Source organism: Rhagoletis zephyria, unplaced genomic scaffold (genome assembly GCF_001687245.7).
Source record: "Rhagoletis zephyria isolate East Lansing unplaced genomic scaffold, Rhagoletis_zephyria_1.1 Rzeph_scaffold_00898, whole genome shotgun sequence".
In the NCBI taxonomy this organism is placed as follows: domain Eukaryota; kingdom Metazoa; phylum Arthropoda; class Insecta; order Diptera; family Tephritidae; genus Rhagoletis; species Rhagoletis zephyria.
Genome location: NW_016157982.1, coordinates 124298 through 137721, shown reverse-complemented (window position 1 = coordinate 137721; position 13424 = coordinate 124298). Strand labels below are relative to the sequence as shown.

The window sequence follows — 13424 nt, the reverse complement described above, 5'->3', positions numbered from 1 at the left end:
TGTTACTTACCGGAATTAGTGAAAGTGGATTTTGTGAAATTGGACCCTTCGAACATTGTGTCAAATAAAGGACGGATGGTCACCGTAAGTATACGTCGCATGAATATGCGGATATTCACCTAATTTACGGTGAAGCTTGCTGTAATGCCAGAGCTGCTCAAAGACTCTANCGTCTAAAATTTATTGTAAATATCAATTTTGAGTGCATAATCTTTAGCAGTTACTATAAATATCGCAGTTTTCGTATATCTGAAAATTACCGTTATATGGAAAGTGCGCGTGGTTAAAGTCCGATTTCGACCATTTTCAATACCAACCTACCTTGGATAAATGGAAACCTACATACCAAATTTCGTTGAGATATCTCAATTTTTGCTCGAGTTATCGTGTACACGGACGGACGGACAGACGCACAGACGGACGGACAGACAGACATGGCTTAATCGACTTCGCTATTCATTCTGAGCATTTATGTATATATTTGTCTATATCTATCTCGATTCGTTTTGGCTGTTACAAACAACCGTTATGTGAACAACGTTCATATACCCTTGTGCACAAGTGCGCTCGGGTATAAAAATGAAGGCTCCCGTGACTAACGAACACTAAATGCCAGTTTTGAACCACTGTTCTCTTTCAATGGAACTGGAAACTCAGCGTGCAATACGATCCTGGGCACAACTTTCCCTGTGCTTTATAGATTGTGCAAAGATTACCTATTAAATAAAAAGCTTTAAGTGGGGTGCGAAACGAACTGGTGAAGGTTTTCATTATATTTTATAAGGGAAATTTTTGTTGTGCATATTCTGTGTTTAAAAATTTACCTCTGAAAAATGCAGAGCTGATTTAAAGGACAGGTTAAGAAATAAAGGACAAAAGGCGTCCTTTATTTTGAAAAAAATTATAAAGGACAGGGGGTTAAAATAAAGGACTGCCCTTTCAAATAAAGGACGGATGGTCACCGTAAGTATACGTCGCATGAATATGCGGATATTCACCTAATTTACGGTGAAGCTTGCTGTAATGCCAGAGCTGCTCAAAGACTCTATGCAGAGAGATACCTCAATCGCCGGCATCCGGGTCGTAAAGTATTCGCCCGGACCCATAGAGAAATATATGAACGTAAGTGATTTTTACACCTATCTTGTTTGCTTCCTTGTTAACTATCATTTTTCACTTTTTTAAATTCGAAGGCGTGGCGGCGAAACAGGACGTCCTGCAACGGTAGATGTTGAAGTTGTGTTAGAGGAAGTGGAACTAGGTCCATCGACTTCATTGAGAATAATGGAAAGACGGACGGGAATACCAAAAACTACACTTCACAAAGCTTTAAAAGGTCAGATAATCGAAAAATTAAAAGCCTTATAGATATTTAAACAAATTTAAATGATTTTTAAAAAATTTGTGGCACCGGTAATATAGGTTTGCACAAAAAAGTTATGAATGTATATACCATTTAAAGAAGAGCACATGGCGGACTACGCCTATATTTTTACTTTTTTAGTTATTGACACACAAGAATTCAAAATATTTTTTTACCAAAGGACCTATTTCGAACTTCGAAAGCCCATATCTCGATTTCGGGGGCTAACTTTGAAAAACGGAGAAATTACTTTTTTACTTAAGACACAATCTCTTAAAAAAATTGTTTAACTTCCTTCTTAAAATAAATGGGAAGTATCAATCAATTGCAATTTAGTATTATTTTAGTCGATTGCCAAAGGTCACACAATGAGATATCAACGAATATTCGAAAAATTTAGTTTATACGAAAAACTATCATAAATTCGTGAATATGGAATAGACACTTTTCATCGCAAACTGCAGCGTCTTTTTTTACGGAATCGTTTCTAAATAATAACATCCACGGTACAAAACAAATCACAAAATGACAATCTACAGTGGTTTTCAATCAGCTGTAAGTTTTCCCATATCAGGGGAAACTGTGGATGAACTGTGAGGAATGTACTAATTGATTAATTCACAGACGGAGCTGCATGTGTTTCCAAGATTTACCCACTGAGTCGCGCGTATTTCAAAATTTAACGCTTATAGATGAAGGCCTACTCAAATAACATGATACTTCAAGCTTAGCACACAGCTAAAATTTCAAACTCACGTGAAATTTAACACACTTTCCATGAATTAAAATTTTCAAAAGCATCTATGTATTATATATTATGGCAATAATATTTCACGATGTTCAGGGAAATTTAAATATTTGCGGATTAAAATATCTCACTCATAATTTTTTACAGTTGAATATTATGAAAATCCAAGTTGCACGAGTGAAAGAGTGAAAACGACAATAAGAAATGGCGTGTTGTAGTGGATTACAGAAAATTAAATGATAAAATAGTACATAAATGACAAAGTTTCCATTAACAAGATTAAAGGACGTGTTAGATGTCTTAGAAAAAGCCAAGTATTTTACAACACTAGACATGACCAGTTCTTTTCACCAAATACCTTTACAAGACGATTCAAGACTACCAACAGCATTTTCCACACAAGATTCTGACGTTCAAGAAGCAACTAAAGAGTTGCCGCAATGTTTGAGAATAGAAACACAAGTTGTTTGTCTTGATATTGCTAATCTTATTTTATTGAACAAACTTAAAGCGATTTATACAAAATTTGTCACCGAAAGTGGTTTTCATGACTCCGCCCCTATCTTTTCGTTTTCATATAGGCTTCGTTTCTTTATACATTCCGGTTAATCCAATTTCAAAGCCGGAATAAACAGAATGCGTTTGAAATATACGTCAACATATCATCAGGAACGTTCTAAAGAATAAATAAACAAAAAAGTTTATTCCAAACGTTCAGAATGAATAAAGAAATGCAGCCATAATATCATCAAACAGTTTCCAAAGGATGTTAACAATTGCATTAAGTGGTTTAAAATCGGAAGCTTTCCTTTATGTAGATGACATCGTGTTGATGGATGTTCTTTAAAACACCACAATAAAAACCTCTCAAAAGTTTTTGAAAGACTAAGATACCTCAAGTTAAATGCAAGCAAATGTCAATTATTGAAATCAGAAGTCATTTACTTACGACATTTAATAACGGACAAAGGTATCAAACCCAATACCAAGAATTCCAGATTAAACAAGGACATTCATAGCATTTTGCAATTATTACAGACGTTTCATTCCAGACTTTGCACAAATCGTCAAATGTCTAAATTCTCTGCCGAAAAAAGGAAACCTTTCATTTGGTCTGAAGAATGCGAAATAGTATGTAATAATTTAAAAGAGCAGTTAATTAACCCACCAATACTACAGTACCCAGACTTTGACAAACCATTTATACTTACAACAGACGCATCAGATTTCGCTTTAGGAGCTATTTTATCACAAGGAGAAATAGGTCACGATTTACCAATCTCATACGCTAGTAAATCATTACAAAAACATGACGTCAACAAATGCATTATAGGGAAACGGTTATTAGCAATCCATTGGGGAATTAATTAATTTAGAACTTACCTCTATGGCAGAAAATTCATAGTAGTAACTGACCACTAGTGTCATCATTTTCACACAGAAATCCATAATCGAAAATGACAAGAATTAGAACAGATCTATCAGAATACGACTTCGAAATTGTATACAAACAAGGTAAAATAAATACCAATGCAGACGCATTATCACGCATCAAGATAGATAGCGACGTACTTAAATCAATGATCCCAATTAGTAAAAATGAGAAAGGAGATAAAAAATGTATTAACGTTTTAATAAGGAGAAAGGCCGCAAAATTAAAAGAAATTAAGGAGAAAGAAGTAGAACAAGAAGATAAGAAAGCCAGTACACGCATTAGTAAAGAAAACATGTCTCATGAGAAGCGTCGCGAACTTCACATTTGGGACTGTACATCTTTTAGTGATGTAAAGAAAATGAAGAAAATCAAGTTTAATATAGAAAAAGAACGTTGTGCTACAATTGAAATAATTAATAATGAAGTGCACATAACTTGTAGCGATGACCATTTGAATCTATGTTGGAGAAACTACATAGTTTACTAAGAAATTCACATACAGAGGAACTAGCCCTTTGTGTAAAATATTTTATATTTAAAAATATTGATATGAAGGCATTCAAGAAGAAATATAATGAATAAGAAATGAATAAATGCGCGTCAATAAAAATACTTATATACAAAGCTCCAAGGGAAATAGAAAGCATGATACTTAAATACAAACTGAAAGACGAATTTCACCGCGAAAACATTGCAGCTCACTTAGGAATTCGAAAAACTGTTCTAAAAGTCAAACAAAATATAATAATAATACAATATTTGGAAAAATATGAGACAGATGGTCAAAGAATTTTTAAACTGCAGAAAATGCACACAAGACAAAATAGTAAGACATACAAAATAACTACTTGCAATGACAGACACGCCAACGTCAACATTCGAAACTATAACGATTGAAACTGTAGGCCCACTACGCATATAAAACGGCTACAGATACATATTAACAATGCAATGTGATTTATCCAAATTTGTGAAAGCACACCCAATTGTAAGTAAAGACGCGAAAACAATAGCAACCACTTTAGTTGAACTAATTCTCAAGTATGGTTTCATTAGAGCATTAAAATATGTCAGAGGGACAGAATTTGTTAATGAGCTAATGACAAATGTATGCAATCTACTTAACACTAAACACATATTTTCCACGCCATATCACCATCAGACAATGGGTTCACTTGAGAAAATCCACAGAACACTTAACGAATATTTAATTTCATTTGCCGAAGATTATGAATGCGACTAGTGGATACCGTATTAAACTTTCCCATATAATACGACCCCCCACGTAGACACTTTGTATTCGCCGTATGAATTAGTATTTGGTAAATTACCCACGCTGCCAAGCGATAACATAAGCAAGCAAAATGAAATTTATGACATTGACAATTATGCCAATGGGTTGAAACTGAGACTCCAAACCTCAATAAAGAATACCAGAAACATAATAAAAATTGTAAAAAATAAACGAAAGTCAAAGTATTACAACAATTTTAACATATCCAAGTTCGAAATAGCAGACTAGAAAATAAAAAGAAAAACCAAAACCCGTATCATGGCCCTTATAAAATTGTAAATATAAGCGGAGTAAATTCCACACTTAACATTAATGGTAGAGATAATGACTTACACAATAACCTTTTAAAAAGATGCTTAGAAATAAACTTAGAAACAAAAAAAGATAGAAAATATTTATACTCATTACAATATGAATCTAGTAATAGCAAAATATGAACACATAAACACACGTAAAGTATCTGCATAACTCCACTCAAAAAAATTTATTTCATCACTCAGACGAAATAAATTTTTGTTTTTAACGTTAAGGGTGTAGTGATCACACATACCAAATGCAATAGAAACGGCAACCCTTACAAATGTACAACCAAAGCAATATGAGCACAGTGACCTAGATATGCTTTTGAGGGCAATGCTGACCAGGCGAATGTTATTAACATTTAGCGCTGCCGCTTGCAAGCAGAGTACTTCAATTATGCTCGCTGCTTCCGCTAACCGCTGTACATTTTGATTGGTTGCAAATTTTGTATAAATAGCTTTAAGTTTGTTCAATAAAATTAGATTAGAAATGTCTAGACAAACAACTTGTGTTTCTACTCTCAAATATTGCGGTAACTCTTTAGTTCCTATTGAAAGGCAGAACCTTCTCTGCATTTATAAAGAAGTTGATTTGAGATGACAAGCCTTTTTGCCACCTGATAGATACTAAGCGAAGAGCAACTATATGCCTTGACTTCAATATGAACAGTAAACTTTATTTCTAAAAACAGTAATTCATTTGTCTCTTAAACCTACTTACATTTGTCATACATATATACATATTTGCTAACGTTTCTTATTTTGCCGCAGATCGGTTCACTTTGTAAGTATATAAATCCATATGTACATTTTAACATCTCTTATATTTACTAGCAAATACATACATATTGCTACATACGCACATAGAACATAAGAAGATATATGTACATATGCACATACATACTAGAACATAGCAATGAGGGACCAGCAGCAACGAATGAGCTGATAAGAAAGATAACAAAGCGCTGACCTAGCGGATATCCTTAACCCTTGGGTGAACATCATGGCATACGGTTTAGTGAATCTTAACAGAAGGTCTATTAATAATAATAATACAAATAAGACCGGATAGGATGTGACTGTGGGTTTTCTGTATATTTCGAATTCTATATGGCTCGTGGTATTGTTTATTTTAATTGTCAAATCCAGATAGTTAATTTTTCTTCCTCTTCCGTTTCCATAGTGAATTTTATTGGTGTTGCTTGTTGAGATAGTCGAGTATCTGCTTCCTTTGTTTCCCTTTATTAAACATATTGCATCATCGACATATATCGAGTAGAATTTTACTCCTAGGTTGGTTGATAGGTCTTCCATATATTTGTCCTCTAGTGTTTCCATGAATACCTTCATGAGTATTGCTGAAGTCGGATTGCCCATTCCTAGCCCGTTCGTCAGTTTAATAATAATAACAGATTGGCGCTTACACATATGTTAGTGTTTGGCCGAGCTTCTCCTCCGATTTGTGGTGTGCGCCTTGATGTTGTCACACAAAGCGGAGGGACCTACAGTTTTACGCCGACTCCGAACGGCGATTGTATTTTTATGAGAAGCTGTTTTTCATGGCAGAAATACACTCGGAGGTTTGCTATTGGTAGTGTTGTCAATGTTGTTGTGGCTAATTAACATTTAATTTTAATATTTTTATTGAGCTTTGTATCACGATTATTTTATTAGGAAAGATGGAAAAAGCTACAAAGTCTAAGCGGTAGAAGTTATAGCAGCTATTTCGGAAATCACATCTCTTCATTAGACTTCTTTTTCTAGACTTCAGCAGGGATCGAACCCGCGTCATCGATGTGCAGCCAGAAGCGTTAACCACTTAGCTATGCACACCCCGTAAACTCGAGTTCCTAATTCATTTGCCTTATTCAACCTACTGCTATCAAGTGCAGTTGATTTGGCGCTATTTAAACTTGACAGCGTGGCTGTTGTTGTCAATTATATACATGCAATTGGTTTTTGTATAGTTTCAGGCTGGCTCTTCCTAAACTATGTACTTGCCAATGTTATTGTGGCTTATTAACATTTAATTTTAATACGTTTTGAGCTTTGTACCACGAATATTTTATTAGGAAAGATGGAAAAAGCAACAAAGTCTAAGCGGTAGAAGCTATATCAGCTATTTCGGAGATCACCACATCTCCTCATCAGACCTCTTTTTTCTAGACTTCAGCAGGGATCGAACCCGCGTTATCGACGTGCAAAGTCAGAAGAGTTAACCGCTGAGCTTTGCACACCCTGTAAACTCGTGTTGCTCGTGTTAAGTTTAAATAGCGGCAAATCAGCTGCTCTTGATAGCAGTAGGTTGAATAAGGAAAATGAATGTGTCGAATGATACGAATTTAGTGTTTTTGTTGATCTTCAACGATTTCATCTTTTTGATTAGTTCTTCTGTATTCGTAGTAGTGTATTTATTGCGTAAATCCAGGTTATGCTTCAACAGGTATTTAGGTACTTGGAGAGTCTGTATCCAGGAGCAACTTGTGGTTAATGATAAGTTTCATCAGAGTGCCTAGTTTGTGTATCTTCGGCAAGGAAATCAACGGAGGGGCACTCGGGTTCATAAGTGTTAGTCTATATGCCAGATTATCCTTTATTATGGTTGTGCTTCTCTTTATGGTCAGGCCTCTCGCAGATTACGAGTGAACTCCTGTCGTGAAAAAAACTTCAGAACACGTGCTGTCAGCAATTCCGACGCATTCGTATTTAGTGCTACCTTTGGTTTTTGTTTGTTTTTATGTTTTGGTTTATTAATTCTAAATCAAAATAAAATAACTCGAAGTCAGTGATAACATTCTCACGAATTTCGAATTTGCGGGAGAATTTCGCGATCGAGACTGAATTCATGACAGGCCTGAGTAATTTTTATTATTACTTGGTATTCTTCAGTGGGATCTTTTCCTAACTTATTGCACACTGTTTCAGTTATTAGGTGTAAACCTTTTTATCAATTAATTGATAATTGCCTTTGTCCGCTTTTGTGGGTATAACCAGGGCCGAAAAGTTTAAGGTTTCCAAGCTTAATATTAACGATCATGCTTATTTTGCTTATGTCAATGTATAAAGCCGAGTACGGACCTTTTAAGAAAATTTTCAAGAAAAATATTGTCGTTATTTCTTGTGTGTGAATAGAAGTGTTCAAGGAGTTTTGACATCTGATATTTTACAGTGTGCTGTTCCACTTTTTCCTTTGGAAAAAATGGAACGTGTATACATATAGCTCTGTTGAAAACAAGAGTAAATACCTTGTGCTCTTCACAAACAAACTTTAGCAAACCATAGTCGAAAGCGTACCAAAATTTTTTAAAAACTTCGTACTGCTTAAGGAATTTTGGCTCAATAAATTTTTCTTGACCATTTCTTTGGCATTTTTTTATTCGTTGAAATGTTTACAAATCTTAATATATAAAAATCCCGTGTCACTGTGTTCGTTTACGCTAATCTCCGAAACTGCTGAACCGATTTCAATGAAATTTTGTGGGTGTGTATTGTTGGTTCCAACTCAAAAGATCGGATAGATTTGAGTTCGAGAAAAAAGTATTTTTTTCATCGAATTTTTTTCGTGCGTTTACGCTAACTAATAACTGCCCAAATCCGAAGCGGAGTTTCACAATGTTATTCGTGGCTATGCTTCATATGTATGTTTATGTTGGGGACAAATAGGTTGGGTAGCAACAAAATAATGTAGTATGTATTCAAACATATAAACATGCGCACAAAACAGCAACAAGCCATTTACCGTTTGGACACCATCCAATGTTATCCATTGCCCTGGCTGATGTTTGTACCGTAACCAGAGATCGTTTTTTCAAACGCAGTGAATAATAATAGCAATAATTTTTCAATCCTTGAAATAAACTGAATAAAAAACATTTAACTGTAACTAAATTTTGTTGTCTTGGGAGCATATTTATCAATGTGTTAGTGCTTATCTAAGCGCTTAACACCGGCTTTTTCCTGGTTATATATTGTTTGCCTTAAACTTTTCTTCGAGCCCTTTTATGGTTTGGTTTTCGTCCTTCTGCTTTCTAGTTTTCTTGGCCTCTATGTCTTTTTCAATTATGTGCCGACATATGTGTCCTGTTCCTCAGTTGGAAGCCGGGATATAATATCTTCAGTGTACACGATGGTTTGTTCAAATTCCCTCTATCGTTTGTGACTATCAATGTTGTGTTTGAGAGCTTTCTTAAATAGTTCTGCTTCTTGCTCGTTGATGTAAGCCTCCGTCAAGTTTACAAATCTGGAATGGAATTTCTGTTCTGTACTTTTCATGCTTTTGTTGTTGCTTTGCTTCGTCCTCAAGCTATCGAGTTTCTTGTTCAACTTTTCATACTTCTTCTTCATGCATTTTTTGTTATCGGTTTCTATTTTCCCATTACTTACATCAATGTTTGGATTGGCAGACGCTCCGATAACTGTAGGTAGATGGCCAAAAGCTACGCATTTGTATGTTCCTTTTTGGCGCGCAAGTTTTTTAATTCACGTCGGAGGTATTTGTTCTCAGCTGTCCTGATGATTTTCAGACACGCTACTGTTTTTGATTTCGGTTTCGTTAGTGCGTATTTTGGTATAATATTCATAGCAATATATTGTTTATTAAACCAAATATTGGCGTTTATGTTGTTGATCTTCAGTGAACGTCGTTGGTATTCAGTCAACAGCAAGTTGGTTTTGGAATAATAGGCCTGACCGACATAAATATTTCCTTTTTGGTTATTGTTGTTTCCGATAGTGTGGGCGTATAATGTATTTTGGAACGAATTTCCGTTATCCCTTGTCAAATTTAGTTTGGAGACAGACCGGTTTCGGCGTTGTGCCATCTTCAGTGTAATTTTTCGTTCTGTATAATTTTTGTTGGTTGGTTGGTTGCTCCTTACTAAGTACCTCTTTTCGTTTTGTTAGGTACGTCTTCTTCGTTTTGCAGTATTTGTGATGTTCAATAGGTAGATTAATCGTTGTGGCTTGTTTCTGCCGGCAGGTAGAAGTTCGTGATTTCTACCTTTTTTGTAATTCTAGTTGTTGTTGTAATTTTTTTTCACGTACAGTAGTTTTATAGGTTCAAACAGTACGTTTATTATTTGTACTTTGAATGTATTATGTTTATATATTTCAATATTTTCTAATATATTCAATCTTTGTCCTTTATGTTGTACATGGAAAAGTTCTGCTGTTTGTCCAAACTTCAGCGGTGCGCATTTATTTTTGATAATGTGATTTGCGAATTTCAATTCTGTTGTTATCTCTGGGTTTCGTGTTTTCTTAAATAATCCCTTATGTGTTCGCGATACCTTGTTCTTATATTTCGTCCTGTTTATCCTATTTAGCTGTATCGCCTTGTTTATCTAAGGAGTCTTCCTCGCTTGGTTTCTCTTTCAATATTCTTCTCACAGGCCTTACGAAGGCTGACACGCTCATCGGCTAGGACAGCCATTCAGCAGGAAAATTCGGACGGGGATCCGAAATACATCCCGCTGGAATCAAGCGGGCTGCAGCAGCGTCGGTTGGTGTGAGTAGGACAGCCAAGGTGCGTTCAGTAACATCCGTGAAGCCTCTTCAATCAGCTTTGGTGAGGTTAACATAGATCCGGTGATATGTGCAAGCAAAGTGGAGATGACTATAGACAGATGGTTTGATGTTAAGGTCAGGATAGGTCGCCATGATATGCTGTTTATCAGACCCGCGCTGTTAGGTCTGGCGAGCTGCAGCAGCTGCCCATAATCTTTGTGGGTACGTCGTCGTTCCTTGCGCAGAATGTCGATTCGTCTATTTGCTCCGCTAAATGCCAAAGATACTGGTGCGCGTTAAAGTCACCAACTACGGGTTTTCGCCTCTGAGTAGCGGACCTTTTTCAGGGTGATATCCAGCCGTGCAGCTGGTAACATGGACCTCGCCTGACCGGATAGCAACACCCTGACATTCTAGAATGGTATCGCTGCGGTCTATATCTGCTTCTTTAAGGCTATACTGCACGGTAGGCCACCACCGATATCTCGCTCGCTATTTCGACGGTGTACGTTGCATCCGGCGCAATTCAACAGAGTTGAATTGATGTGCAACTTCGTCGCTTGGACTGCAGCTATTAATATTCAGTTTCGGCCCTTGAAGACTCTTATCTCCTCGATCTTGCTCTGAAATCCGTTGCAGTTTAATTGTAGCACCTTTGTGTGCCTTGGAAGAGCAATTGCGATGCGGGGTGTTAGGGCGTTGTGTTGCCTGCCGGTCCCCTGCTGTATGTTCTGCAGACGGGGGTGATGCCAGACGTGGTGGTAAGCGGCGTCGCGAGGGAAGTTTGCAACCGGGCAGCACATCAGACGCCCACGTAGTCACTCGTCTAATCACGCGAGATGCGGAGTCCAGAGTGAGCCCTAACCCTCCGATGAGTGACAGTGCCGATGACGTTAGATTCGTGAGAAGGTCCTTAGGGACCTACAAAGAGTTGCTCGATGTTTCGACTGTACATGTTGTCTTTTGATTAAATTAACGTCCTGCATATATATTAGGAATGAAATAATTTGAAGAACAAGTGAAAAAAAAATCAAAACATGAAGACAAGTAACTTGTTATTTCTTCTAAAATTGTACAAGGTCCCTAGTGACCTTGTCACTAATCCCCGTACTNCTAAAGTGGCACCAGTCAAGACTGAAGTTGCACTTGACTGATGTCGCGTTACGGTATATTCTGGAATGACAAACCGAGCAGATTGTCGGAGGGACTAGGAGTTGGCGGCGGCGGTGTGTGGTGCTGTATTGTTCGTACGTGTGTCTATTGTTGTCATGTTGGGGTGTGGGTGTGTTGGTGATGTGCTGCTCGGGCGAGTGGTGGTTTGCGGTGGAGGTCCGGTTCGCACAGCATGGAGCCACGACGCAGTGGACGAAGCTTCAGACTGTACAGAACACCGCACTTAGGACAGCGACAGGATGCCTCCTGATGTCACCGGACACCATCCCCACGGCGAGGCGCAAATGCTCCCCGTAAAGGAGCACAACATAATGCTCTGCAAGCAGTTCCTGATCGAGAGCCCTCGTTTAGGCACGTCAGGAGGCATCTATATGAACTGACGGACGAAGTCCAGAGGTTCATCAAGCAACCTCTGGACCCGTCAGCTTACCGACTGGCCCTGAACGGCATTCACAGGGAGTCAGTCTCGAGTTATGTAGACTCTAGATCTGTGAATGCCGTTCTAGGCATACCGCTCCCGGACATAGACGAGACGGAGCTTCATCTGCTTCGGGAGACACGAACGACAATAGCCCAACTTCGCTCCGGCTACTGCAGCAGGCTAAACTCCTACCTGAGTAGATTGAATGAGGATGTGGCAAATGAGTGTCCGGCATGCGGAGAGACCCCACATGACTCGAAACGTCTCTTCGCATGCCCGGAAAACCCGACAACCCTAACGGCNGCAACCTCTGGACCCGTCAGCTTACCGACTGGCCCTGAACGGCGTTCACAGGGAGTCAGTCCCGAGTTATGTAGACTCTAGATCTGTGAATGCCGTTCTAGGCATACCGCTCCCGGACATAGACGAGACGGAGCTTCATCTGCTTCGGGAGACACGAACGACAATAGCCCAACTTCGCTCCGGCTACTGCAGCAGGCTAAACTCCTACCTGAGTAGATTGAATGAGGATGTGGCAAATGAGTGTCCGGCATGCGGAGAGACCCCACATGACTCGAAACGTCTCTTCGCATGCCCGGAAAACCCGACAACCCTAACGGCCTTGTCCCTGTGGACAAACCCCACAGAAGCTGCACGCTTCCTAGGGCTGCCGTTAGTGGAACTTGACGACAACGACTGAGATACCAACCGTCCTGGGCGGGGTTGTTGTAGACGCTACAACAACAACAACAACATAACCATACTTTGAAATTTCATGTAACTTATGTATAATTAAAAGAAATACCACTTTCAGAACAGGCGGCAAACCCTCTCAAAAATTATTTAGGTACTAAAATTTCCTTAAATATTTTTCGTCTGACATTGTTATAAACATTTCAAGTAACTGATGAATTAAGTGGAAATTTATTTTTTAAACACATGGCAACCCTCCTAAATATAGTTCTTAAATAAAGGATTTTAAACCCATTTTTATAGTTGTTGTTGTTGTTGTAAACGGATATCTCTCTGAACTTTCTCGCTTCTTCACTGCAAAGTGTCTAGCCCTCTCCCCTACGAAATCCTCTGCGACCCTGTTCACAACCTGGACGAAGGAGGTCAGGCTACCGCTAGGAATTCACGTCGATTACACACCAATTCCGATGGTGAATAATCCTAAAATACTCGG

At 38.1% G+C, this 13424-nt stretch overlaps 1 long non-coding RNA gene across 1 annotated transcript in view; it reads left to right on the top strand.

Moving 5' to 3' along the window:
- LOC108361973 (uncharacterized) overlaps window positions 1-11753 on the top strand; it is a 12713-nt gene extending 960 nt beyond the window's left edge. The window contains exons 2-3 of the long non-coding RNA XR_001847390.1: window positions 8671-8676; window positions 11688-11753. This is a non-coding gene — a long non-coding RNA (uncharacterized LOC108361973). The remainder of the gene's footprint in view (window positions 1-8670; window positions 8677-11687) is intronic.
- Window positions 11754-13424: the final 1671 nt, after the last annotated feature.